Source organism: Rattus norvegicus, chromosome 10 (assembly GCF_036323735.1).
Source record: "Rattus norvegicus strain BN/NHsdMcwi chromosome 10, GRCr8, whole genome shotgun sequence".
Taxonomy (NCBI): domain Eukaryota; kingdom Metazoa; phylum Chordata; class Mammalia; order Rodentia; family Muridae; genus Rattus; species Rattus norvegicus.
The window spans coordinates 50,544,885-50,570,375 of record NC_086028.1 but is presented as its reverse complement, the minus strand read 5'-3'; the positions used below and the strand labels follow the sequence as shown (position 1 = coordinate 50,570,375).

The following is a 25,491-nucleotide window of genomic DNA, read 5'->3' as shown; positions in this document are numbered from 1 at the left end:
CTAGACGCAGTCTCTCAGGACTAATGGCTGAGGCTATAATTTCAGGATAGAGTAGTTGCTGCGTGTATAGTGGGCCCTGGGCTTCACCTGCTATGCCTTGAGCAGGTAAATGCATGAACAATGAAAGGTGTTGGCTGAGCTACAGAGTTGCCCATCTCTGTTTCTCCATTTCATCAACCAGAGTGGGTTTTACCCACTTTGCCCTATTCTTCTATATTCTTTACTCCTCATCTTCCAGCCTTTTCCTGGAAAGAGAAAGTAGAATGAGTTCAGGTGTAAAATGTACAGAGATACAATGAGAGAGAGAGAGAGAGAGAGAGAGAGAGAGAGGGAGAGATTCCACTTCTACTTGGTATTTGCATGCACACATCCATACAACAAAAGTACACATAGTACATGCATATGTGCATGTGCGTGTGTACGTGTGCATGTGTGTGTGTGTGCATGCATGGGTGTTATCCATGTGTCTTTTCTTTCAATGAAGCTTTAATACATGGTTAGTTCACAGTTGCATGATCTGAGTGAGTGGTTAAGGGGAACTCCCAACCTTACACATAATCCGGATGCATGTGCTTTGCTTGTTGGTTTTTTCTCCTTCCTTCCCAGTGCCCTGAGTCACAGAGAGAGTTTCCAGGGAGTTTGATCGTGACCCTGCCTGCTCCTTACTTAACTGTACCATTGAACGGATGGCCCCCGTTAAGCTGGGAGAATGTGTTACTTGGCATAAGACAGATGCCTGCTTCCAGTTGAACCAGCCTCTGATGTGTTGTCAGACAACATCACAGGGCTCTTTCATCACTCCTGGGGCCCAGAGAGACCTGCTGGACCTCAGAAGGCTAGGGACAGGCAGGATCCATGGTAACTGAGTGACAGTGGAGATTCTGGGCCTGAAGTCACCCGCGTTTGCCTTCTGCCCCACTTCCCCTCTCCTCCCTTTGGTCTTCTCTGCCTTTCAGAGTCCTTTGTCCTCCTTGTTCTTCCCACCCCACCCCTATCCTCAGCAGAGCATCCTCTGTGCTGAACAACTTGTCACTCATTTATGGAAACACTCTCCATGCACCTCCCTGATTTCCCATTGCAGCTTCCATGTTCTGGGTTTCATCTCCTGCCAAGTGTCTTTGCTGAGAGATAAGTGTACTCCAAGCTGATCTGAGGTTGTCTGTAGAAGCTCCCTGACATTCCCCTCTAGAGTGAGATGTTTGCATTCTCATTGAGCTTTCAGTAGAAAACCGGCAGGACCAAATTTGCGCCTAAGTTTCTCTGAGAAATCCAACATGGCTGAAAGCATAGCTCAGAAACAAATAGTCCTCCCTGCAACTGGGAGAAGATGGCCCTTCTCCTCTCAATGCACGTCACAACTTTAGGCAGTTTCATCCTGTGCTTTGGGACAAGCTCTTGGGCCTTTCCCCTTTCCCTGGAGTGGTGCCATCATGAATTGAGCTCTACTGCCAATTCTGTGGTGCTGACTGCTGGTGTCTTCCTGATGCTGACAGTCAAGTTCCTCTACCTGGCCTGAAAGACAAATGGAACGCGGTACCCGCTGGTGGCTGGAGCATTTATCCCCATCCTGATGGCAGTCAGTGGAAGTCAGCCTCATGTAATCTGAAGAGTCCTTGTCCTCTTTGGAATGACAACTGTCTGGTTTATGTAACTAGGCTAGCTGAATTTTTTTCTGTGCGTAAGTGCCCGGGCTTATGGTTTCTTTTAATTTATTGTGTATAATTCAGTCTCTGCTCCTATGTACTGATGTCATTGCCAAGGCAGCTGGCTCGAAGGAGGCTTAGCTAAAGCTAGTGAGAGCAGGCATTCTCCTGCATCTACCAGACCCTTGGTGTTCTTCACTGGAAAGACCTCAATACAGGGAGCTCACATACATGAAGCTCCATGGGTAGGCATCAACTGTTCTCTGACATTTGGAAGGCATGAAGAGCAGATGGCATTGTGAGCTTCTACTAAAGATGGAAGGACATTTGTGGTGGATTGGGGACCGTCAGGAGAGAGCTGTGCCTAAACTCTCTGAGGAGACTAGGAAGGCGCCTCTAGTGCTTTGTCAGCAACACTGCCATGACCCGCACACTGCCAGAGATTTCAAATGTGAGTGGATACACTTCATGTCTAAGAGGAACCTGACGGCTATTTCTTGGAAGGATGAACTCCCAAGGGGGAAATCAGAAGTTTTCACAGAGAGAGCAGGAATTGCTACTGACTGGGAATTGCTACTAAATGAGCTGAAGTTTAGGAAAGATATGAAGTGGGTCAGAACGGGAGTTTTTACTAAGGTTCATATGATTTCAAAAGGTTGGCCATGGAAAACAAAGGGAGAGAACTAAGATACCAGGTCAGTCTCCAAGGATGGGAGTGAATCTAGCATCTATGATGTCCTGGGTTTGACACCCAGTATTACAAAACAATGACCAAACAACCAAAGAGGTTTCTCAAAATGGCCTATGTGTGAAGGCTATACCCACACCTGTATGCAAACAGGATTTGGAAATCCATTAGAGATGTCATCTGTGGTACCAAGATAGCTATCTATATAAGGCAATACCAATGATGGGTCTTGTGGGGAAGCAGTATATTCCAGTAGATGCAGAACTACAAATCCAGCATGTGTTTGGCAGTTTGAGCCATTTTTAATGCTTGTCAGAGTTTATTCTATTTAAAAGGTGATGTCATTTATAAGAATCACACCAAGGCAATAGGAAGCATATTCCAGGATTTTAAGTCATAGTCAGTTACTAACAAGTGCCACTTGATTCACTGGTTACAGGGGATTAGCGAGTGAACAAAGAACAGCTTCTCATCCAAATGTGGGAAAACCACATAGGTAGTGTCCAGAATGGGAACTCAGATGGTAAAGAGTAAACAGTGAAAATCACTGCAGAAATACACTGTGCCTAGCAGTGCCAGAAAAAGATGTCTGCAACCAGCTGCAGAATGGCGTCTCTTTTATCAGACCTGCTTTAAAAGAGCTGAGTACCTACTTCATCCTCAGTTTGAGCAGCTCACAATAAGGTTGCTTGGTTTGCAAGACGTAATCCAATGGCATAACATTTATTAAACAACATCACGTTTAAGATCGTGTCTTGGGGTGGGTTGAGGGTAGTTTGCTGGAAAAGTATTTATCTGGGGCAGAAAGAAAAGTGGGGAGAGAAGAGGAGAAAGGAGAGGAGGAGGAGTAGAGGGAGGAGGAAGGGGAGAAAGAGGAGCAGGGGGCCAGGAGATTACTCTGTTTTTAACACTGCCCAGCACATTATATTTAAGGGGAAAAAAGTTAATATTAAGGTGAACTTGTCAGCCAATTGAGGAGAAAGACAATTACAACTCAAAATTTCTAATATTGCACAAAGTGATATATCTATTTATAACCCAGTTTTAATAATAATTTTAACAAAGGGAGTAAAAAATAAATAAGCAGCAGGATCCACTCCCGATGTGTGAGCAAAACTTGCACTTAAACTTCCAAGCATTTATTTTCATTTACAACTAACCTTATTTTAAGAAGGCTTTGAGAAAATGTAACATATTCATTATAGTAATAACAGTCAAAATGGAGTAAATAAGAATCCAACATGATGAAAGAAAGAAAGAAAGAGAGAAAGAAGGAAAGAGAGAAAGGAAGAAAGGCAGATCAGAGGAGTCAAACACATTTACTATTTACGCCTCAAATTTATGTCTTATTTTTCCCGATGAAACCCATGATTTCATACCTATCCCCATCATCAGATACTTGAGGAATATTGAATTCTGAATTTTAGTTTCTTGAAGCATAGCCCCCGACCATCAGTCTTAGAATCAGCTAGAAACTTCGTTAGAAGTGAAAAATGTTCAGCTGACCCCAGACTTCCTGCATCATAGCTTGAAGTGCAACAAGACCCTGGGTAATTTACATGCATGCTGCATTTTGAGAAACATTTACTTTAGGCATGATGCTTCACCTGTGCTGCTACACAGGTTCTGCTTGCTTTAACAGAAGGAGCAAAAATAACAAATAACTTAACGCACTGTTTTTTACAGAGATTCTTAAATCAGCATAGAATGTAGCAATTAACCATGAGGCAAAGACTTCTCAGACATGGCATACCAAGAGTATAAATCATTAAAAACAAATTAGTAAATTGGATTTTATCCCACTGACGCTCCAAGAGAAATCCTGTCAAAAGAATGAGAAAATGAGGTCCAGATGAAAAGAAAACATTTGCACATTGTATTTCCAACAAAGGACACATATCTCAAATTTATAAAGAACTCAGAAAAGTCAACATAAATTAACCAAGAAATACACAGTTTTATTTGTAATAGCCCCAAGGTGGGAAGGACACAAAATGTCCTCCCCTAAGGATGTGGTTAAACAAAACCTCACATTCACATGATGTCGCACTGCAATAAAGAGAGAGCAATGGAACTGAAAGGGTGGCCCCTTGTTTAAGAGCACACATTGCTCTTGCAGAGAACCTGAATTCAACTCCCAGTACCCACATCGAGTGTTCCCTAAATGTCTCTAACTCTAGTTCAAGGGAATATAATGATTTCTCAGGCACTTGCATTCATGTGCAAACACACACACACACACACACACACACACACACACACAATGTTAAATTTTTTTTTTAAAGGGAAAGGACTAATCATACATAAATCAACTTGATGGAACTCTAGGTCATCAGCCGGGTAAAAAGACCCAGTATACAAAGGTAATAGCTCAGAATTATTAAAGGTAAAGATAAACGAATTTGTCCGTTCCATGGGACAGAAGCAAGGGTAGAGGTGACTGTGACACACAGGGAGAAGAGGGTCTTCTTAGGTGGTTGAGTAGCTCTGTGTCTTGACTAGGGTGGAGGATGCATGGAGCAAATGGCAGAGGCAGAGTCAGGGGCTGGGGCAGAGAGGCAGATGCTGATTGAGCCCTGTGAGTTCAAGGCCAGCTGAGTCTACAGAAAGAGTTTGTTTGTTTGTTTGTTTGTTTTTCCATCTTTATTAACTTGAGTGTTTCTTATTTGCATTTTTATTGTTATTCCCCTTCCCAGTTTCTGGGCCAACATCCCCCTAACCCCTCCCCCTCTCCTTCTATATGGGTGTTCCCCTCCCCACCCTCCCCCCATTGCCGCCCTCCCCCCAACAGTCTAGTTCACTGGGGGCTCAGTCTTGGCAGGACCAAGGGCTTCTCCTTCCACTGGTGTTCTTACTAGGCTATTCATTGCTACCTATGAGGTTGGAGCCCAGGGTCAGTCCATGCATAGTCTTTGGGTAGTGGCTTAGTCCCTGGAAGCTCAGGTTGCTTGGCATTGTTGTTCATATGGGGTCTTGAGCCCCTTCAAGCTCTTCCAGTCCTTTCTCTGATTCCTTCAACGGGGGTCCCGTTTTCAGTTCAGTGGTTTAATGATGGCATTTAAACCAATCAACCAATTAACCACAAACAAATAAACAGATAAACAAATAAACAAACCCACCCAAGGGAGCATGAGGGGCAGTTCAGAGTTTCCATTGTTCCTTCAAAGTGAAGCTTTATCTGAATGGAAATGCGTGCCTGCAATCTATATACATAGACTATGATAAACAGACACAGACACACACACAGGCACACAGAGACACACACATACACACTGCCACCACCACCACCACCACCACCACCACTACCACCACCACCACCACTGTTGATGACTGAACCTGTGTCCCTGGACATGCTCGGCAAGCATTCTACCTCTGAGCTATAGTTCCCATGTTCTACTCACTTCTTTGAGGCTCCAACAATTTCAGAATATCAAGACATAACGGTGTGCCAGGGTGAAAATGGAAGACTGCAGTCATGGCTTCCGATTACTTCTGTGATTCAGTTGTCCAGCTTTCTTTAGAAGTACTGACAGCAGCAAAGGCTGGCACAGCGAACCCTGCCTGGAGCACTTGCAAACTTTAGATCAGTGCCAGGCATCGGTAAAAGAAAGCTGCGAGGAAGAACAACAGATCCAAGTTTCAGAAAATACCCAGTCCTCAAAAGTAAATAATTCATCTGAGGAAAGAGTGAAACCAGCAACTGAGAAGCCCTGTTTGCTCTTGCTGGTGTTGGAGGGCTCTATTCTGGGTCAGGCAGCTCTTGTTCTGGGCTAGCCTGAGGTACTGTGTGCCATGAGGTTTGAAGTGTTAGAGTTGAAACATGAAGTGTTCTTTTCTGTATCTCCCAATTCACTTACCAGAAAATATATGCTAGATAATATCAGACAGTACAGAAAGGAAAATTCCAAAGAGCTAAGCAGACCGAGCCACGCCACACCATTCTGCATGATATGGTGGGATGTGGTCTGATAGAAGAACAGACTTTGACCTGAATGATCACAGTACAGAATCCCACATGGTGCTGCTGGTAAGCATATCATGTGGTACAACCACTTTGAAAAATGGTTTCAGACTGTTTAAAACATTACCGTAGCCTTACCATAGATCCCACCCATCACACTCTTTGGTGAGTCCATGAAAATAGTAGAAAAAAAAGTCATAAAGAAAAAAAAATCAAACAACTCTGAGCCCGAGTCTCCCTTACACATGATTCCAATTATCAGGTAGCAACCACAGATAAAACACCCAAGAACATTGAATGGAAAACTCTCTATCTCAAAAGAATACGATCCTGCAACTTTTATTACACTACAATGCTATATTTTACTATTAGCTATGGCTGGTAATGTCTTACTGTGCCTAACTTATGAACTAAATTTTACCATGAGGGCAGAGAGGTGGGTAGGAAGGTACACAGCATGCATAGGGTTCGATACTATCTAAAGACTGGCACACCCAGTGGAGATCTTAGAGCATACCCTGTGCAGATGACGGGGACCTGTGCTGAAACTTCAAGATCCTTCATGTTGTCGTTAAAGCAGCCCCCAGTTAGAGCCAGCAGGTTAGATAGTTAAGTTTCCCCCACTGAGGGCAGTTTAAGACCCAGCATGGCACTAACACTTTGGGGTTTATTTCTAAAGAAATCTTTTTTGTTGCATTTGATGGTACAAATTAGGTATCACCTAAGGGAGTCCTACAGACCAGTCACAGTGACAGAGGGCCCTGGGATCCAGTCCTATGGGTAACCACGTCTCTATTTGGGAGAATTTGAAACTGTTGTAATAAACACTAGTGGGCCTGTGCTTTGTCACAAGCGCTCCAATACATCATCTTCTCATTACAGCATCTTCAGATGAGATCCACAGGCTAGCTAAGTGGGACTGTACTCACCCTTCAGTCTAAAATCTACGTACTGTCCTTTGGTATCTTCAGATGCCACATTTCCCTCAGGGCCAGCAAGAACCTGGTTGATCTGCACAGCTCCTTTCAATGCCTTCGAGACCTAATACATTACGTTCTCTCAGTGTGAAAATTGATTTTTCCATCCTCAGTATGAGGCGCTCCCTCCCAACAATCTTTGCAGATGGCTGCTAGCTTTGTGTTCTGTTGTTCAGAGCTCCTGTTTATTGGAAACTGGTCTCTGGGCCTGCTCACTTGGATGCCAGCCCCGGCCTGGTGTATCTCACCAGGTGGAAGTGAGTGGATTTTCCATAGTGCAAAACCTTGTCACCGTGTGCCAGCGCAGGAATCTCATTGTTTAACCAATACCTAATGTCAGAACCTTTTGCAAGGTAAATATTTAATCTTTTGGCTCTGTATTCCAAACTATCAAGGGCCCCCAGCAACTCCACGAGTCTTCTTAAAAATAGACGCATCGTATATTGGTAGAACTGGGCAGATAGCAAGTAGTGAGTGAGCTTCTCGCTGCTGTAGTTTAGACGTCTGAAAAAGACCAGGTCATGAAACTGGGAACTTCAATGGAGACCTTGGACTCTTTCCTCTGGCTGGGTTTCAGAAAGAACATAGGGCAGAGCAAGAACCCAGAAGTAACATGGACTCCAGAGCAAGGTTTACACGCTGGCATCACCCTCCCTCTATGGGTGCTATGCTATTTCCTCGTTCTGGGTCATCAGTATAGATCAGAGTTTCTTCGCTTGCTGAATTGTTTTCGGCCATTGAACAAAAGTGTGAATCCTAGTCTTTCTCCCTCTCTCTCTCCACTCCTTTTCTCCCTAGTTTAAAAAGACAAGTTAAATATTCCTTGGGATTTCTGCTTTGTTTTTCTTTTACTCCGAGGCTGGAACAAGGGAGAGTAAAGTATGGATTCCGCCATGTTTTCTATACTCTGGTGTTTGCAACCCTTCTGTAAAAAATGATGGAGATGTAATCCCTGCCATATAGAAGTTCATCGCTGACTTTTGAGGCAGTCACACGTTTGTGTGACCTCCATCTCTCTCAAGCTCTAGGACATCTCCAAATTTCAAAGTGAAGCCAGATCCTCTTCATGCCCCTCCCCGACAGTCTCTGCCAGCCACGGATAGATTTTCCTTCTGTATATTTAGCTGTTCTGACTGTTTCATACCAATCAGTGGCTCTCAACTTCCTAAGGCTCTGACCCCGTTCCCCCTGGTGTGGCGCCCCAATCATAAGATTATTTTGTTGCTACTTCACAACTGTAATTTTGGTACTGTTATGAACCATAATGTAAATACCTGTGTTTATCAATGGTCTCAGGAGACCTCTGTGAAAGGGTCATTCAACCCCCAATGGGGTAGAGACTCACAGTTTAAAGCGTGCTGATATCAAGGGAATCACACACGTGATCTTTCTGTCTGGCTTCTTTCATTAGCAAATGTCACCAAGCTTCCTTTATATTGCAAGTAAGTCCCTAAGTACCGTGCTCTTTAAAAGCTTACTAACACTATGGTCCTTATCACATTTTATACACATATTTAATAATTCATAATTCATAAATATTAATAAGTAATGATTTATCATTTTCCTTTGGGTAACATAAATAATGCTTATACAAACACATACAGATATATATTTAAAAGTCATTTTGGATTAGCTTATTTTATTGTATGTACATGAATGTTTTACTTACATGTATGAATCTGTCTGGTGCTCAGGGAAGTCAAAAGAAGCCATCAGATTCCCCTGAAACTGGAGATACAGAAAATTGTTAGCAGCTGTGTGGGTGCTGGGAACTGAAGCCGGGTCGTCTTCAAGAGCAACAAATGCCCTAAACCACTGAGCCAGCTCTCTAGCCTCACAGAGTAGTTTTGGAATTGTTTCTGATTCTTTGGATATAATTTTGAGAGTGGTTTTGCTGGGGGGAGGGCGGCAATGGGGGGAGGATGGGGAGGGGAACACCCATAAAGAAGGGGAGGGGGAGGGATTAGGGGGATGTTTGCCCGGAAACCGGGAAAGGGAATAACACTCGAAATGTAAATAAGAAATACTCAAGTTAATAAAAAAAATTGTATTTTAAGAGAGTACCTTTTACTTATTCTTTGATAATTTTATATATGTAACAAATATATGCGGATCATACCCTTCCCCAACTTCTCATTCTACTCTCCCCAGGCAGGTTCTTCCCACTTTTATGACTAGTTTTGTTAGTTTGTAATCCCCTGGGTCTAATTGGTTCAGCCAGTATTTGCTTCGACAGCACATATGCTACTTGGTTCAGCTTGTTGGAATATTGACTGGTTTTGCTGGCTTGATCTTATACTGGTCTTGTGCAAATAACCACAAGTGCATCGAGCCCCCGGGGTTCTGATGGCATTTGTGTAGAAGACAGCATTCCACAGCACTTCCTCCCACCTCCATCTCCTACATTCCTTCTGCTCCTTCCTCAGAGATGTTGTTCCCTGAGCCTTTGGGGGGAGGGAGGGCTGGTGTCTCCCATCCACAGCCAAGCACTTACAGTCACTTCTTCATATTTTGACCAGTTGTGAGCCTTTGCATTAAGGGCTGCCCATTGCAGAGAGAAGTTTCTCTGGCCAAGGATGAGAAAGACTCTAATCGATGCCAATTAGCATAATTAATAATCTATGTCAATTAGCCTACTCATGTAGAAGGGGGTTTGACAACATGTTCATTTGACAAAGTGACGGTAACTCCCCTGTGGCCCATGACCACAAGCTTTTGACCAGGATTACAGTACCAGGCATGAGTTCCCTCTTGTAAAACCAGCCTCAAGGGGGGAAAAGCTAAGCAGACACTGAAGCCTCAACAACGTAACTAATGGGCTTTATGAGAGGTAGGAGGATCTCCAAGACTGAAAGTCCCCACAACCCCACAGAGAAGAGGCATCACAGCAGTCCCCAGGACCAACTACTTTTCACCCTAAGCACCCACATTTTCTGCTCTTGACAGTTCATCCAGGGTCAGCCTACTATCTCATTGCTCTGAAGGCATTGTCTAGCCAAGCATCCACAGTCACGCTGAGAATCTCCTGCTTAGAGTGGTCATGACTGGAGAGGTGCAGCTCCTGATTCTTGGCACACAGTCTCTTCCGCTTGTGTCTCCCTAGTGCATCCCTGATCATCCTCCAATTCACCTTTTAGGGATTGCTTGAACTACCACCATAAAGACTGGCTTTCTGGGGGAAGTGTTAAATGTCCTTTGAATGTAATTTCTGTCATCACTGGGAACCTGACAAACAGAACGTACTATAGAAATGTTCTAGAGTCCACCTTCCAACTCTCTCAACGTCTTTCAAGAGGAGGGCCCGGAACATTTTCCTTCCTTAGAGGGTTCTGTAAAGACCATTATTCCATAGCTTCCTCTCAGACTTGCTCTCTACCCTCCGCTACTCCATCCAAGCCAGGCGATATTGCTTTACTATTTTCAACATCCCCCCCCCTGCCACCACAACCCCCATTTGTTTGTCTCTTTTGATTTCTCATCTATGACCAGGATAACAAATGTGTAAGTTAACGAGCACTTGCCCGTGTGCTGTCAAAGACGGAAAGCGGAAAATCACGCAACATGGTGCTTCACAGAGAGCTGCTTCCCCTGTGCTTTGGATCCTTACCACAGTGTACACCGGCAAACCTTTCCTGGCTGCAGCAATTTTAGTGTTTCTATTGGTTCTCGATTTTATTCAAGCTCTTAGTCCTTCTGTATGTCTCACCTGAGAGAACCTTACTATTTTCTAGCTGGCTTCAGCTCATTTTACCCACCACATCCTCACGCGTTCTTGTTTTCCTCTAAGTATTTAAATAGATGTGCAGGAGTAGAATCCGCAGAGGCCATCTTTTAAGCAGAAACTGGGACAGAGCACAAACAACCCAGCGCATCTGCGTGAACGCGATCAGTACTGACATCCGAAGTTTAGAGGGGACTCAGGCTTCTTGTGGCTTCTTTTCAAGCAGAGACAAAATGGTTTGTGGGTCTTTAAATTTTCCTTTGGCCCCTTCTCACGAGTGTGAGATCTTGAGAATCAAAGCTTCAGATAAAACCAGGCTTAAAGGCGTAAATAATTTCTATCACTTTTCTTAACTGTTGTTGTTTTCCAGAGCCATAAAAGTGAAGAGAAAGGAATCAGATAAGCGAGCAGTGACTTTGCATCAGATCTTAACTTGTTCTTACCCCAGGGTGTGTGTGTGTGTGTGTGTGTGTGTGTGTGTGTGTGTGTGTGTGTGGTGTGTGTGTGTGGTGTGTGTGTGAGTGTGTGTGTGTGTGTATGTGTGGTGTGTGTGTGTATGTGTGTCTATATGTGTGTATGTGTGTGTGTGTGTGGTATGTGCGTGTGGCATGTGTGTGTGTGGTGTGTGTGTGGTATGTGTGTGTATGTATGTGTGTGTTTGTGTGTGTGTGCGTGTATGTATGTGTGTGTTTGTGTGTGTGTGCTGTGTGTGTGTATGTGTGTTTGTGTGTGTGTGTGGTGTGTGTGTGGTGTGTGTGTGGTGTGTGCGTGTATGTATGTGTGTGTTTGTGTGTGTGTGCTGTGTGTGTGTATGTGTGTTTGTGTGTGTGTGGTGTGTGTGGTGTGTGTGGTGTGTGTGGTGTGTGTGAGTGTATGTGTGTATGTATGTGTGTGTTTGTGTGTGTGTGCTGTGTGTGTGTATGTGTGTTTGTGTGTGTGTGGTGTGTGTGGTGTGTGTGGTGTGTGTGAGTGTATGTGTGTATGTGTGTATGTGTGTGTGAGTGTATGTGTGTATGTGTGTGTGGTGTGTGTGTGTGTGGTCTGTGTGTATGTGTGTGTGAGTGTATGTGTGTATATGTGTGTGTGGTGTGTGTGTGGTGTGTGTGTGTTTGTGTATGTGTGGTGTGTGTGTATGTGTGGTGTGTGTGTATGTGTGTGTGTATGTGTGGTGTGTGTGTATATGGGTGTGTGTATGTTTGTGTGTGTGCGGTGTGTGTGTATGTGTATGTGTTTGTGTGTGTGGTGTGTGTGTATGGTGTGTGTGTATGGTGTGTGTGGTGTGTGTGGTGTGTGTGTGTATGTGTGTGCGATTGTGTGTGTGTGGTGTGTGTGTGGTGTGTGTATGTGTGTGTGTGGTGTGTGTGTATGGGTGTGTGTGTTTGTGTGTGTGTGGTGTGTGTGTATGTGTATGTGTGTATGTGTGTGTGGTGTTTGTGGTCTGTGTGTGTGAGTGTATGTGTGTGTATGTGTGCATGTGTATGGTGTGTGTGGTGTGTGTGGTGTGTGTGGTATGTGTGTGTGTGGTGTGTATGTGTGTGTGGTGTGTGTATGTGTGTATGTATCTGTGGCATATGTGTGTGGTGTGTGTATGTTTGTATGTGTGTGTGTGTGTGTGGTGTGTATGTTTGTATGTGTGTGTGGTGTGTGTGTGTGGTGTGTGTATGTGTATGTGTGGTGTGTGTGTGGTGTATGTGTGTGGTGTGTATATGTGTGTGTATGTGTGTGTATGTGTGTGTATGTGTGTATGTGTGTGTGTATGTGTGTGGTATATATGTGTGTGTGTGTGTTTCCCCAGCCTCCATTAAGTGAAAGAGACTGCCTTTTCTCCAATAAGTACTTTTAGCATTTTGCTCAAAATTCAGGGGACTGTAGCTGTGTGAATTTGTATCTGGGTCCTGTATTCTGTTCTCATAATCTACATTTCTGTGTCTGTGCCATAACCACACTGATTTTATTACTGACTCTGGGATAAATTTTTTAAAATTGTTTTATGTGTATAGGTATTTTGCCTACATAGTTTTCTGTGCCCTACGAGTGTGCCTGGTGCCTGCTAAAGTCAGAAGAGAGCATCAGATCCCCTTGAAATGGAGTTACAGATGGCTGTGAGCGACCTGTACGTACTGGGAATAGAATTCAGGGGCTCTGAAAAACCAACCAATGTTGCTGGCAGCTGAGCCACCTCTCTATCCCCATCCCTACAGTATGTTTTATGCTCAGTGTTATTATCAAACGTGTTTCCTGTTGCAAATAGAATCGTAAAGTCTCTCCTCTATTTCTGTGAGGAATGTTATTGGTGTTTTGATGGAGATTGCCTCAAATATGTAGAATGCTTTGGCATTTTTTTCATCTTTATTGGTTATTTTACTTATTTATATTTCAAATGTTATCCCCCTTCTCAGTTTCCCCTCCACAAACTCCTCCCCCCTCCTGCCTCTGTGAGGGTGCTCCCCCACCCACCCACCCACTCCTGACTCAGTGCCCTAGCATTTCCCTATCCTGGGTCATCAAGTCTCCACAGAACCAAGGGTCCCCACCAGTAATGCCAGACAAGGCAATCCTGAGCTACATATCCAGCTAGAGCCATGAGTACCCCCTGTGTACTCTTTGACTGGTGGTTTAGTCCCTGGGAGCATTGAGGGTCTGGTTGGTTGATATTGTTGTTCTTTCTGTGAGGTTGCAAACCCCTTCAGCTCCTACAGTCTTTGCCCTAACTTCTCCATTGGAGTCTCTGCACTCAGTCCAATGCTTGGCTGTGTACATCTGCAACTGTATTGGTCAGGCTCTGGCAGAGCCTCTCAGGGGACAGCTATACCGGGCTCCTGTCAGGAGGCACCCCTTGGCATCAGCGATAGTGTCTAGATTTGGTGTCTGCAAATGGGATGGATCCCCAGGTGGGGCAGTCTCTGGATGGCCTTTCCTTCAGTTTCTGCTCTATTCTTTGTCCCTACATTTCCTTTTGACAGGAGGAATTCTGAATTAATATTTTTGAGTTGGATGGCCCCCATCCCACAACTGGGGGCCTATCCACTGGATATGTTCTCTACAGGTTCTATCTCCCCCCTTTTTGGGGGGGGTTTGACTAATGTCCTGTTGGGTCGTAGGAACCTCTTGTGTCCCTGGTATCTAGTGGCTACCCCCAGCCCCCCCACCACTGCTACACACCTACTTTAACCCCACCTCCTCCCATATCTGATCTGGCTCTTTTCTGTCCCCCCCCCCTTTCTCCCTCCCAGATCCCTCTTGCTCTACTTCCCAGAGATTATTCTCTTCCCCAACTGAATAGTACTGTAGCATCCACACTTTGGTGTGATCTTCTTTCTTCTTGAGTTTCATATGGTCTGTGAGTTGTATCATGGGTATTTGGATCTTCTTTTGGGCTAATATTCACTCAGGATATTTTCTAGTTCCATCCATTTGCTTATGAATTTCATGAAATCATTGTTTTTAATAGCTGAGTAGTACTTCATAGTGTGTAAATGTACCATGTTTTCTGTATCCATTCCTTTGTTGAGGAACATCTGGATTGTTTCCAGCTCTGGCTATTATAAATAAGGCTGCTATGAACATAGTGGAGCATGTGTCTTTGTTGTATGTTGGAGCATCTTTTGGGTATATGCCCAGGAGTGGTATAGCTGGGTCCTCAGGTAGTACTATGTCTAATTTTCTGAGGAACCACCAGACTGATTTCCAGAGTGGTTGTACCAGATTGCAATCCCATCAGCAATGGAGGAGTGTTTCTCTTTCTCCACATCCTTGCCAGTATCTGTTGTCACCTGAGTTTTTGATCTTAGTCATTCTGACTGGTGTGAGGTGGAATCTCAGGGTTGTTTTGATTTGCATTTCCCTGATGACTAAGGATGTTGAACATTTCTTTAGGTGCTTCTCAGCCATTTGAGATTCCTCAGTTGAGAATTCTCTGTTTGGCTCTGTACCCCATTTTTAATAGGGTTATTTGGCTCTCTGAAATCTAACTTCTTGAGCTTTTTGTATATTTTGGATATTAGCCCTCTGTCAGATGTAGGGTTGGTAGAGATCTTTTCCCATTCCATGGATTGATATTTTGTCCTAATGACAGTGTCTGTCTTACAGAAGCTTTTCAATTTGACGAAGCTCCGTTTGCAATTCTTGATCTTAGAGCATAAGCCATTGGTGTTCTGTTCAGGAAAATTTCCCCTGTGCTAATGTGTTTGAGGATCTTACTCACTTTCTCTTCTATTAGACTCATAGTATCTGGTTTTATGTGGAGGTCCTTGATCCACTTGAACTTGAACTTTGTACAAGGAGAAAAGAATGGGTCAATTTGCATTCTTCTACAGGCTGACCACCAGTTGTACCTGCACCATTTGTTTAAAATGCTGTCTTTTTTCCACTGGATGGTTTTAGCTCCTTTGTCAAAGATCAAGTGACCATAGGTGTGTGGGTTCATTTCTGGGTCTCAATTCTATTCCATTGATATGTCTGTCTGTCTCTGTACCAATAGTGTGTGTGTGTGTGTGTGTGTGTGTATGTGTGTGTGTGTGTGTATCATCACTATTGCTCTGTAGTATAGCTTGAGGTCAGGCATAGCAATTCCCCTAAAAATTCTTTTATTGCTGAGAAAGGTTTTTGACATCCCAGGATTTTTGTTATTCCAGATAAATTTGAGAATTACTCTATCTCTGTGAAGAACTGAGTTGGAATTTTGATGGGGATTGCATTGAATCTGTAGATTGCTTTAGGTAAGATGGCCATTCTTACTATGTTAATCCTGCTGATCCATGAAATTGGGAGATCTTTCCATCTTCTGAAGTCTCCTTCAATTTCTTTCTTCAGAGACTTGGAGTTCTTGACATACAGATCTCTCACTTTTAAAATAGTGACTCTTCCAGTCCATGAGCATGGAAGGTTTTTTTTGTTTTGTTTTGTTTTGGTTTTTTTTGTTTGTTTTTGTTTTCTGTCTTATAGCATTGCTTTCAATTTTGCTTGAATATTTTAAAGTTTTTGTAATAGAGGCCATTCACTTTCCTGGTTAGATTTATTCCAAGGTATGTTAATTTTCAGAGGCAGCTTTGAATTTGGGATTGTTTTCGTGATTTCTTCCTTAGCATGCTGTTATTGATGTCTGGGAAGGCTAAGGATATTTGTATTTTAATTGTATACTTTGCTAAAAAGATAAAAAGATTTTCTGATGGATTTTTAAAAGGACTCAGATAGAAAACCAAATCATGTAAACATAGGGCCCTTGGACTTTGTCCTTCCCAACTGTAACCTTATGTTTATGTCTCCTGTCTTATTGCTCTGGAAGTTCATTTTATATATATATATATATATATATATAAATTAAGAATGAGGAAAGTGAAGACCCTGTTTTCTCCCCAATTTTACAGGAAATGCTTTGAACTCCTCCCCATTTAATATCATATTAGCTATATAGACTATAGACTTATAGACCCTGTATTATATTAAGGGTGCTCCTTCTATTCTGAGTTTCTTCGGGACTTTTATCATGAAAGGGTTTTGGATTTTGTGAAACATCTTTGTCGTCTATTGAAACGGTGGTGGGATTTCACTCTTTGAGTCCATTCACATGATGTGTTACTGTGACTTCTTTGCATATTTTGTCTTGGTTACTCTTCTATTGTGAAAAGACAACATGATCAAGGCAAGTTTTGAAAGAAAGCATTTAGTTGGGGGCTTGCCTATAGTTTCAAAGGGTTAGCTCATGCCCATCATGGTGGGGAGCATTGCAGCAGGCAAGCAGGAATAGTGTTGGAGTAGTAGCTGCGAGCTCATAGCTACAAAAGCAGACCCATCAACAGGCAGCTGTGGTTGGAGAAGGGGTGAAGGGAGCACCACCAGTCACTGCTGAACCATTTCCTACTGATGGACTCAGGGAAACGGGGATTCATTTCTGACAGTTGTTTCTATTGGTGACCACATCAGGCTCCAAGGGGTAGCCCTGATCCCAAGGTCCACAGATGGCCTTCATCAGACTCATGGAGCTCAAAAATCAACCTAAAACATCATGAATCCCTGGGAAAGAGACAGGCAGAAAGGCAAGGTTCTGAGTGGCATCTGCTTTACTCTAATTTGTGAAAATGTTTTGCTCATAAAGTGAAAAACAAAATGCAACTTCACTCATTGGAACATTGGCATATTAATAAGGAGCAGAGAAGATATCCCAGCAACAATTACATGGAAATGCATACACACTGATCAACTGGTACTTATTGAGTAGTAAAATGGTTCACTATTAGAAACTCAGAAATATTGGTATTAGAATAATTGATATCTTCAGAGAAAGAGGAAAATTATTGTTGTGAGGAATGCCAAAAATATATTGGTAAAAAGCACAACCATGTAGTGTTTATTCTGTGCAAATCTATGGGTGCAGCTTAACTACAGCTAGAGGTTAATGGGGGACACCATTTACAAACAGCATGTTTTGCTTTTGCCTTTCTCTGCAGATCTTATTGGCAACTGAGACCTACATGGCTGGGGGGAGGCCAAAGGGCATAATCTGTGGAGATCTGGATATGAAAATCTCCATGAGACCCAGCTATCCTACTTCTAGGCATTTTCCCAAAGATGAAACATGCTATAAACATGACACATACAAGTTCTTAGCAGCTTCATCCACAGAAATTCCAAACTGCAAGTCACATAAGTCGCCATTCAGACTCGAAAAGGTTAACACATTAAGCTGCACTAGGATTGCATAATGCTACACAGCCATTGACACAGCCTAGAATAAGTATGAAGACAGGGATCTTTTCCTAAAAGTCTATGTTCAATGGACGAAGCCAGAAACAATCCTTATCCACAGAGTGATTCTATTTACAGTACCCTCTGGAAAAGAGAAATATCCTCAAACATGTCAAAGAACAGACCAGCAGTTATCTGCAAAGTGGGACCTGTGGGGCTGAGGAGAGCAGGGAGCCTACATGTTGATTGTGTGTAGTCTCTTATCAGCACATCCATTTGTCAAATGTTACCCAACTGCCAAGGTCTGAGTGTTTGTTTGTAAACTGAATCTCCACAAAGTTGATTTACAATGAAAACCACAAAGCAAGTAGTAACAATTCCACCTTCTAGGGGTCTCCACTTTGGTTGATACAATAAGAACAAACCGAAGCCTAGGCATGTGAGAAATATGTACATCTCCCAGAGCAGGTGAGTGCACATTTCTAATAATAAAAGTGGAAGTAAAAAGAAAATAGAATGGGCTGCATGTCTAATGTTCTGGAACCAGACAAGACACCAAAGGACAGAAGGAAAACCCCACTGTGCTTAGTATGAATTCCTCCGTGACCACTAGCTGCTCTAATTCCAGCCCTAATTGGAGGCTCTTGGTCTCTCAGAGGCCAAGGCACACATGGGAGACAGCAGCCATCTGCTAACACACAGGGACCTGAGGCCCACAGACTTCTATGTAGCCATCTGCAGAGGAAAACAGACAAGGCTTGATTTACATCTCCATCTGTCCGGGCTGGCAAGAGCCTCTGAGAAAAGTGCTGGGTGACCCAAATGTGCTCATGATTTGTAAATAAAACAACGTCAGACAACTGCAAGCAAACTGTGTGGTGTGTCTTGGGTCCAAATTCCACGATCCAGTCAGCAGAGGCTGGAAGGGGTGTATGTCTAGGGGGTGAGGGATGGGTCAGATAGGGGTAAGGGGTGGGTCAGCATGGACTTAGGTTTAGAAGTTGAGGACCTTGGTCTTCTCTTTGAAAATGAAACTGCTAAATTTGCAAAATGGACTTAACATAAATAATAGGGCAGCCCGTGTGGAAAGGCCGCTCCAATGCTGGTGGTCTCAGACTACTCACTGTCTGGCATTGTCACGTTACAATTCAAAACCGCAGATCATCACAAGACGCATAAATCTGTCACACCACTTGAATTTGTACATCATCAAATCGCCGTCTAATTTTTCAAAGATTATATTGTGTTCAAGGGAAGTCTAGGCCCTCTGACCCAGTGGGGCTGACTGTAACGAGAGAAGCCTTGTTGCAGATGGTGCTTTTCTTACAGAAGTGAACATTTTCCTGAAATGTGGGGCACAGAATCTGTGGGTCCCCAGACTATCTAAACGTTGCTCTAGAAATCATCTCTCAAATCTACCGAGTGGGCCACTGGCTGCCATTGTTCTCTTCATTAAAAATGAGGCACAGTGTAGGCTTCCTTCTCACTTCTCCCCAGAAACTCAGCTCCTCCTCACTTCCCTTGGCACCTGTAGAAATCTCCCGGGGTGGACTCTTGCACCTGAGCTCACTCTTCATGAGCCTGCTTTAGTTAGGGTTTCTATTGCTATGACAAACCACCATGACCAAAAGCAACTTGAGGAGGGAAGGGTTTGTTTCAGCTTGCATTCTGTAGTCCGCTATCTAGGGAATTCGGGACAGGAACTCAAGGCAGGAACATGGAGGCAGGAATTGAAGAAGCCGTAGAGGAGTGCTGCTTACTGCCTTGCATCTAATGCTTGCTGAACTCACTGTCTTACAAACTTATAATACCTGCCCACAGAGGGTGCCACTAACAGTGAGTGGAATACTTCTACTTCCTTCATTAATCAAGGAAATGCCCTACAGACTTGCCTATAGGCTGAAAGGCATTTTCTCAGTTAAGATTCCCTCTTCCTAGATATGTCTAGGTTGGTCAAGTTGACAAAAACCAACCAGCACACACCCCATTCTGGTTATATATCTATTGTCCTAGATTGTTTCATTAGCTATTTGACTAAAACAGTATATTATTACAACTATATTATGAAAATACATTGCATGTTTATGAATGCGAGAGACAGAGATAGAGATGAAGAGAGGAGAGAGAGAGAGACAGAGACAGAGACAGAGACAGACAGAGAGAGACAGAGAGAAGAATCTCTTTTCCTTCCCTCCTTATGTCTTGCTTCTTTGCCTTCTCTTGTTAGGGAGCATTTGTATTTCCTACAGGGTGACAGTATCTGCAGGGTTTCATTATCTTTTGAGACAACAACCAAGATCATGGGACCCTGTGCTGGTCAAGGATCTCCTTCAAACACCACTTGTCCACTCTTTCTTCATCAGGGCATCATGGGCAAAGGCATGAGCAGACATGGGAGGAGGTCTTAGATCATTCTCTATTGTTGAAGACATTAGATATCGCTCTGTCCAGTTTTCTGAAAATATTTCATTAGACTGTCCCTTGCTGTTGTAAACAGAACTCAGACACAGGACACAGTAGCTTGCTTGACTGAGTGATGAGTCTGTGAGTCTAGCTCCTGTAGGTCCTGACTTTATACACTAAAAAAAAAAATTAATAAAAAGACCATTTTCCTGTTAGTTTCTTTAATTACTCTCTTACTCAATGGCCTCCTTTCCTGAGGCAACCTGATATCTGGTTGACTTCAGGATCAAGCTCTACCCTAGATAGGCCTGGGTTCAGTGTAGTTCAGTAAAATGGAGACAGACATCAGACCTTGCATCAGTGGATATGAGATTTTTACACAAGTTTCCAACTCAGAAAGTTCTATCCATGAATGATGTTCTGTCTGTTTCTGTCTGTCTATCTATCTGTCTGTCTATCTATCTGTCTGTCTGTCTATCTATCTATCTATCTATCTATCTATCTATCTATCTATCTATCTAATTTTTAACAAGCTGGCCTCAAGTTCAAGATCCTATTGTCCTAGTTCCTAAATGCTAAGATAATAGGGCTACGTCAGAATAGTCACCTATTTAACTATTCTCTTGGTGAATATTTATATTGTTCCTTAACTTTGGGTCACTTATCTGATAATTCAGGAGAGACCTTGACTTGCCTTTGTTATGGTAAAATGATAGGAAGTATTTGCATTGCCTTCAGGCCTCTGTTAACGATATCAGATGTATACTTTATGACGGTTTTTCAAGTGCTGACCAGCCAGAGAGGAAAGAGGTGTTCATAATTTCCCAGCAAAAAAGATGCAAGCTTCTGCTTAGGGAGGAAAGCTTGGAAGAGGAAGCTTTTTCCTTCAACAAGAGGAAGACTTCTTTTGGGGGGTTCGTCTTGTATCCAGGTCAAATTGTCATTGTCTGGGTGATTTCAACCTCAGAAATCTGTTTTCTTGGAGTTTTGGAAGCAAGAAGTTCAAGATTATAATGCTCCCCTGCTTAGGTTCTCTTTCTGGCCTATAAACCACTGCCTTCCACTGTGACCTCAAACAGGAAGGAGACAAGGAAAGAATGGAGAAAGGGAAGGGTAGGGAGGTAGTGAGGGAGAAACGATCAGAAGAGAGGGAGTGGAAGAGAAAATGTAAGGAGGAGGAGGGAAAGGAGGAGACAGAAGAGGTGGGGAGGAGGAGGAACTCAAGCTCTTCTTATAGAGACATTAAGACTGTCATCAGGGCTCTATACAAATGACATCATCTTGACTAATTACTTCCCAAAAGTTTGATCTCCAACTACATTGTGCATCCTGTTCAAGAAAGAATTCATGGGGCTGTGGTGCACTTGGCTTTTTACACACTGGGGGTAAACTTTCAACACAGACAGTTTAAGGAGAGGCCTGGATGCAACACAAAGGATACACACACACACACACTCACTCACACACACACACAATGAGTCTAAACCTGAGCTGTGGTTGGTCACAGATTCTTCACTCTTGAAAGCTAAAGAAATATGTTTCCTCAGTAAGATGACCAAAAGAAAACGTTAGTGCTGCTGGCAAAGTCCACAGATACTGGTTTATTGACAACAAGCAGGGTTAAGCTGCTCAGCCTGTTACAGAGAATCTGAATTTTTCTCACTATCAAAATAAGATTACTAATATGTACTCTACTGGAGTTTAGAACCTTCTCATAACTTGTTTGGAAACCTAATATCCTTTCCAATATAAATGGTTTTCAAATTAAAAAGATAATTTTCTGCATGTTTTCTGGAGAGAATAAGAATTTATTAGTGTTTATACAGCATTCTCTTCAGGCCGTTTAGTCACAAGTCACTAATAATGTACTGTGCATTTAAATATGAGTACTTTCCATAACTTCATCTTTAAAAATGGCCAAGGGATTTATTTAGTCTGGAGCTGTATATCAGGGCCAGCTCCATGCCAGGCTCTTTGCTAATCCTAGGAGGCCTAGTAGTGAACAAATGGAGCCTTAATGTCAGACCTTCATGGATAAAGGACTCCTGTGAAAGATGGGGGATAGATGGAGCAGGAGCTAAGCTAGTCTTGGGGACTGGTTAAGTCATCTTTGGGGGTACAACCATCAGCCTGAGAGGAGAATGATGAACAAGAATATTGTCAGCAAAAAGCAGAATGAGAAAATAAAGATACAGTGTATCATTACGTTTGGAAATGCAAAAGAATTATGGTAGAACAGTGGGCAGGGTGTGTAGACTGGAAGGCCAGAATAGTCTGGGGCAGGGATTGGTGTGAAAGGGTGGACAGGAGATACACCATGGGGTCAGAGTCTTACAAACAACACAACTCTATCCTAAAGGCATCACACAGGTAGAAGAGGAGATTTGACAGCTTGAGAGGTCCACGTGGAATTTTCCTGATCCATAAACAAAATACAAGTGGCAAGAACTATAATCGAGTTGGAAGATACTTGAGGCATAACACGCACGCACGTGCACACAAACTTTAAGCTCTGAGTTTTGAGGGCTTTGGCCTTTTTCTTTAAGAATCGTCTAGAGATGCTGGTATGATTAAATAAAAAAGTTTTATATAAAAACATTGCTAGCATTGCAAACAAGCAGAATAAACACAAATCCTACTGTATTTTTATAAAGTACATGGGGTAGGCGGGCATCTGTATTGGTTGGAAATGTTATTCTTCACATAACAAAAAACCCCACAATAACCATTAATAATGAAATCAAGGATAATTCACAGTAACTAAATTAACTGAGTCAAAGTCAGTCTTCAAGGTCAATGGAGTCTCCATCCTAGCTAGTTTCTCTGCTCCGCACTGGCTACATTTCCTCCTTATAAGCAAGTGGCCACAGCATCACACACATGCCCTCTGGAGAGGACAGAGACATCGTCTAGTTGGCCTCTATTAAAAGCAAAGCAAGAAACATTTCCCAAAGCCCAATGAGCAGTCTCTTCCCCATCTGATTTAAATTAGATCTGGTGGCCATCTTTGGAACAGTCACCGTGACTAGGGGTTTTCTCTGTATTAACTGGCTTAGATCATTATTCCCTACTTCAATTGATGTGACCACATCTGGGTCATTCCAGCTCATCACCACCTCCCACCACCAGCACCCAGTGCTAGAGATAACAGTACAGGATCTCCAGGACACCTGGCCTTCCCGGGCAAGGGTGGGGACATAGACAAAAGGACAGAGGAATGGAATCTGGCTGCGAGACGTGGAAGGCTGTCAAATCCTCTCTTCAAAAGGACAAATATTTTCAGTTGTTGGAACTCTGCAGTGAAAAAGAATCATAAGCAGCAAATAAATAACAACAAAAATGAATCAAGTTGGCCCTTTGGACATCATTTTTGAGTTCCTCCCCCCTCTCCCTCCACCTCCCCCTTACTGACTGACTAGTATTAGCCATTTCAGGTCCTATCTCGCCCATTCTGACTGGTATTAACAGTTTTGGGTCCTACTCTCTAGGATATTTTCCAGCTGGAAATTTCCATTAATTTTTAATTTTTTTTTTAAATTTTTACTTCACATTTATGTGCATCCTCAGAAGGTCTCAGAAGTTAAGATAACATAAGCCTGCAGCGCTAGCTACCTACTTGGGAGGCTGAGTCAGGAAGATTACAAATCTAGGGCCTGGTTGGGCTACAGAGTGAGTTCAAGTCCAGCCTGGGCAACTTAGTGAGAACTTGGCTCAATACTAAAAGTAAAAAGAGGGTGTGGGTATAGCTTAGTGGTACAGTGCTTGCCTCGCATGTGTGAGGTCCTGGGGTCAGCCCCTTGTACTGGAGAAAGGGTAGGAAGGTGCTGATGCTTCCCCTAGGTTTTGATCCCTGCTGTAGGGTCTCTCCCAAGGGCAGGACTGCTTTGTCATGCTATAACATTTTCAGATGTTGTTCTTTAAGTTTAATACTTTTAAATTCAATCCAAATAAAGAGTACAGACGTCATTTCATAGCCATTTCACTGCATAATGCCATGCTTTAGAAATTTTGCTAAATGTGGAGTTGGATGCGAGTCATATAATTTTTACAAGTGGAATCATGGCTAAATTAGAAAGGCAAAGAAGCAAGGACATTAAAAGTGATAAATATGATATGTTCCTGAAACGGAGTGTCCAGTATTTGCATGTTCTTTCTAGTCTTTTCTATTTTGGAGTGAATATCAGGGAATCAAATTTCAAAGAGGAGAAAGAAGAGAGGATTTACTTTTAAGCGATGAACAAGGAAGAAAGGGTAAGTGCCTGTTCATTGAGAGCTATACTGTCCATTTTCTGGCAGGGCGCTTGACAAGAAGTGACTTCTGACTTTCTGACTTCCTCCTGCTTTCAACTGAGGAGCCTGGAGAAGGCCGGGAGCTGTGAAAGGGGGTACCGAGGGCCAGAAGAGCAATTACCCAGAAGAGCAGGGGGACAGAGAAGATGGACAGAAAAAATTGAAGCAGGACACTGTGGGGATGAACAATAGGAAGCTGTGGAAATTCAGTGTGCAGAGCAAGACACTGAGTAGCAGGGAGCAGCCACTAGACATTGCCGGTGGCTGAAATGAAATCTGGTGCTTTACACCCATGGGGTTGAATTTTTAATCTGAAAGTGGCAATGAAAAGTGAAGAACAAAATCCTGGTTATGGAAACTGAGGCCAATGTAACTCCATGCTTTCTCAATCTGTCAATAAACCTAAGCTGGGCAGAATAATGTAGACAGGTAGACTCTGACCAAAACAACCCATCAATTCAAGCTACAGTTGTTAGTCTTTGCTGATTGATGTCAATGGAAAGGTTTTGTTCTTTATCTGTTGTGTCTTTAACAATATAAAGAATTTGGCCTTAGGAGCAAAAGTTATCTCTGTGCTCTTGTCAAATTCAAATGCTGTCCAAAATAGATAGTGAATAAAAGATGGTAGATCTTGCACGTACCTGGGCATGCCTGCATAAACCTTTAATTAAAAGGAATACTTTTAAATCAAATCGACAAGAGGTAGGGCTTGAGAGATGGCTTGGAGGTTAAGAACACTTGGCCTTGCAGAGAATGAGAGTCCAGTTCCCAGCACCTAAATGGTGGCTTACAATTGTCTAAAACTCCAGTTCAAGGGATCCGACGCCCACCTCTGGCCTCTGTGGGCACTGCATGCATGTATAAGCATGCAGGCAAAGCTTTCATACACACAAAAATACAACTAAATAAGCAAGAGGAGTGCCAGAATTTGGCGTTGACTTTCTTGCAGTGAAGTGTTTGGAGGGCCTGGGTATTAGATCAATTAGAGGAGTGCTTTCCCCTAGCATAGATGAAGCCCTGAGAAAGATTCCAGCACTGCAAAAAATGGGCATGTTGCTACATGTCTGTAATCCCAGAATGTCAGAGCTAGAGATGGAAGGCTCAGAAGTTCAAGGTCATCCTTG

General features: G+C 43.0%; 1 long non-coding RNA gene across 1 annotated transcript in view; it reads left to right on the top strand.

Annotated features, from left to right (window-relative positions):
- The window catches only part of LOC102554159 (uncharacterized), a 152,938-nt gene extending 127,993 nt beyond the window's left edge, over positions 1-24,945 (top strand). Inside the window, exon 5 of the long non-coding RNA XR_005490286.2 lies at positions 24,374-24,945. This is a non-coding gene — a long non-coding RNA (uncharacterized LOC102554159). The remainder of the gene's footprint in view (positions 1-24,373) is intronic.
- The last annotated feature ends 546 nt before the right edge of the window (positions 24,946-25,491 follow it).